The sequence below is a fragment of the Triticum aestivum genome, chromosome 6D (assembly GCF_018294505.1).
Source record: "Triticum aestivum cultivar Chinese Spring chromosome 6D, IWGSC CS RefSeq v2.1, whole genome shotgun sequence".
NCBI lineage: Eukaryota > Viridiplantae > Streptophyta > Magnoliopsida > Poales > Poaceae > Triticum > Triticum aestivum.
The window spans coordinates 466,812,919-466,816,879 of NC_057811.1; the positions used below are offsets into that span (position 1 = coordinate 466,812,919).

General features: G+C 41.6%; 1 pseudogene; it reads left to right on the forward strand.

Annotated features, from left to right (window-relative positions):
- LOC123142716 (probable leucine-rich repeat receptor-like protein kinase At2g28990) overlaps window positions 1-3,961 on the forward strand; it is a 20,091-nt pseudogene that overhangs the window by 8,898 nt on the left and 7,232 nt on the right.

A 3,961-nucleotide genomic window follows, 5' to 3' on the forward strand; every position in this document is an offset into this window, starting at 1 on the left:
CATAGATAATTATGATACGATGCCTTTCCCACACACGTTCAATGAACAGTTCACTTTCATGTTTGTTTCTTCTTACACCTGAAATGTTTCTCTCTTGCAAGTATTGATTGAAAAATAAGCAATAGAATTATTAGAAGAGTTATATTATTGCCTACATCGACGTACTATAATGTCTACTACTCAGTTACAGTTTAAAGTTCATATATAGTATTATAGGTTGCTTTCATATATTTTTTTTATCAATTGAAGCTTTCTTATTAGGTTTTTTTTCTACCAGACAAGTCACATGACTCTACGTGAGCGTACCTTACTCGACGTAAGCTAAAGGACCAGAACTATCTACATGATGCATCTCTGCCTACGTAGCTTGCTTGATAAAAGCAATGCAAATAAGCTATCATGAGCTAATCTCATGCATTTCTTATAAGCCTATGTATCAACATCATAACTAAATACGTATTTACTTATGCTCCTAGCGGTGTCTAAATATTCTTATGTGCATTGTTTAAATGCTTGGTTTGCTCTCGCCCTTTGCGCCATCGGCGCAACGGGTCATCTGGCATGAACAAAGGGCAAGCATATGCTTTCGGCTTCAAATGCACTTCCAAGGAACTGCACCTAATCGTCTACTCAATATAAGCAAGTTGCAAGAGCCCCTTGTTATATAACTTAGTATTAGTATAAATCCCTACCAAGACTTCTATGTTTATCATCCTTTTGGATCTTATGTAATCCCTTAAGACCATCCTGTGCATTTAAATGTCGGTTATTTGCTGCTTAGACTGCTATGTCGTATGCTTTCGAAACAGCCATGATAAACGAAATGTATGCTTTCTTCAAGTGCACGTCCAAAGGCCTCTGCATGATTGTCTATCCAGTCTGAGCAGATCATAAGAGTCCTTTCCTGCATGACTTAGTGCATCATTTTGGATCTTATGTAAAACAAACCATGGCAATCTTGTGTGTATGACTATCGCTTGGTTGCTGCATAAAGTATCATGAGCTGTGCTTTTCGAGCAGCAATATTTTAGTGCACACGCTTTCAATACTTGGCTTGCACTCGGCCTTTGCGCCATTGGCGCAACGGGTCATCTAGTTTCTAGAAAAGAACAGGTGCAAATGGGCGGCATTGATCATAGTCCATTTTAGCTCCACGAGCGTCTTTGTTCTGCTACATTAGTTATCCATTTTGTGACGTGAATACTAGAAGATGTAGTCGCTACGTCCTACTGTGTGCAACGCAGGGTCAAGGTTCGAGACACGGGAGCTTTATTTTTCGTTAGTTTTCACACTGCACTGACATATGGGACCACCTCTCACAGAGGCAAAAAAATGCCAATTCAAGTTGTTTTTTGCTATAAAAAAAACAGGCCACACGCCCTCCTCTCAGCCTTCCGATCACTGACAGTGGGCCCCATGCCACGCTGGCTTGCCAAGTTAGTATCGTTTCGTATCCAAACGTGTTTTGCACTGTACTTGCACGTCCGAGACAAGTTTTTGCACCAGTTCAATGTATGCCATAAGTTCTAGCACCAAAGTGACCGTTTGCGCCAAGTTCAGGCACCACCGGCGTAATTGAGTCTTTAGTTTTTATCATCCCATAATTATAGGAGCGTGCAATAAAAATCCTCTCGCCTCTTCCCTCTTCCTTGTTTGCCTCCGCCCCTAATGTCTGAGGGCAACGAAGGTTGTAGTCGTAGGTCAACTTTCATCCTCCCTACCTCCCCCTTCTTCCTTCTCCCGCCGGACAAGACGGTATGTGAAAGATTTCATGTCTAGCTTTTCCTTTATTTTAGGAAATCTAACAACTCAATTTATTAATTTTTTGAAAGAAGGCAAAAGATTTGCCTCATATATTAATTGAGAGAAGAATAGAGTTTGTTTGTGTAACATCTTAGATACAAAGAGGAACTACTCTCGCGTCATGATGATTAAACTCAACTTCTTTGCCCCTGCGGCCACCCTCATATATTTTTGTTTTTTCATTCCTAAGAAAACAAGCAGTACAACCCAAGCTTGATTTAAGTGTCCGACAAACATCTAGTAATATACAAATACACACACATATTGTCTTATTGGCTAAGACTTCAAGTATTAGCATCTACTAGAGATTAATAGATTGACGAAGTCAAAAGTTTATGTAACAAGACTATCATATATGCTTTTAAAGAAAAATCTTCCAGAAGTGCATTTCTATCATATATTTTCAGTGTTTGTAAACACTAGTATTCTGTTTACCAAAATTTCTTTTATGTTACTAGATCATAGCTTCTTGCTTAATCATGAAGGTATCCTCACGACCCATATGATCGCTCTTGGGGGCGAAGCACTGGCCCATGGTGGGCGAACCTTTCGACCACATCCATCATCCGGCCAGAGGCCATGTTTGCGATTCCCATGGCCGTTCTACAGACGGCTATTTCTCCGGTTGTCAATGGCACGACCGCGCTGACCTTGTCATGGTCAGGTATCAAGTCGTCCTATCTTATCATGGCATTCCTGTACTTCACGGACTTCCAAGACAGCAAGCGCCGGGAGTTTGATGTCTCCTTCAACGGCATCAGTGAACTGATTCCACACAACCCCAAGTACTTAGATGCTACTTGTGTGTATAGCTCCAGCTGGTACAGGGTTGCCGACGGCGAGTACAACTTTACTCTTACGCCCACCAATACGTTGGTGTTGCCTCCAATACTCAATGCGTACGAGCTGTACAACCTCATCACTCACGACACCCCTACGACTTTCCCCGAAGATTGTGAGTTCTTCCTTCCTCCCTCCTCCCCTCCTCATCCTCTCCGCAACCACACCCTGTTGTTTGTCCACAACCACATTCTTGGTCCTGTTAGAATCAATCGTAGGATTATTCGGATCATTCTCTATATAACATTTTATAAGTGTTTGGTACATTTTTCTTCTTATTGATGCTTACTAGTTAGAGTATGCAAGAGTTACACTATTATTTTCGTGAATTTTCCAGTAATTAACAAGTATTATCCTCTTCACCTAAAAATTCCTCGGAATTATGTAAGGCAAACATTAAAAGCCGAGTATCCCACATACTCAGCTAATGCTCAAAATGTACTAGGTAAACTTTAAGCCGAGTGTCACATTTGGCATTAAGGACTAGGCTTACACCACGTCAGCAACTAGGTGTGTAAGCTGAGTGTTTTCTGTCCGTTACTCGGCTAAGCATAAGCCAAATCCGTGACTGTTAGGCTGCGTTAGTTGTCGTGCCACATGGCGTTTGGGTATAAGCCGAGCGTTTCTGGGCATAGTCGGTTTAAAGATAAGCCGCGTGCCTCCCCCTCGGCTTTTATTTCTTGCAGAGCCTTGGGAGTGTCGCATGTCCAGGTATAAGTCATGTGTCTCCGGGGGCATACTCGGCTTAAAGATAAGTCAAGTGCTTTCCCTCGAATGTGTTTTGTGGCACACTCGGCTTACGCTGGGATGTGTTGAGTACTCGAGAACAACACTCAGCTTAGGTCTAAATACTAGGCACTGTGGTGCTAAGAACTACTCCCTCCGTCCCATAATGTAAGACGTTTTTTGATACTAGTGTAGTGTCAAAAAACTACTGTTAAAAAACGTCTTACATTATGGGACAGAAGGAGTAGGTTATTCATCTTCACTCACATCATTTGACACTTTAGGGTTGACATGGTGTTTCACTGGTACAAAACCACCTATCCCCAATAGGGCATTAGAGACGACGGTTTAAAAATCCACCTTGGAATAGGCACATCTAAGACATTTTTTTTGTACTTTAGACCTTTAACACGGGTATTGTTTTCAACCGCTATGAATTACTCTCTCTGTTCCATAAGATGTTTCTGTACACTATTTTAGCTTGCAAAAACGTCTTACATTGTGGGACGGAGAGAGTAATAGATATGCAAGGTGGGCTTTACCCAGAAAAACATGTGAGGTAGGTCCCCTTTCATAAGACCTCTGAAAACCT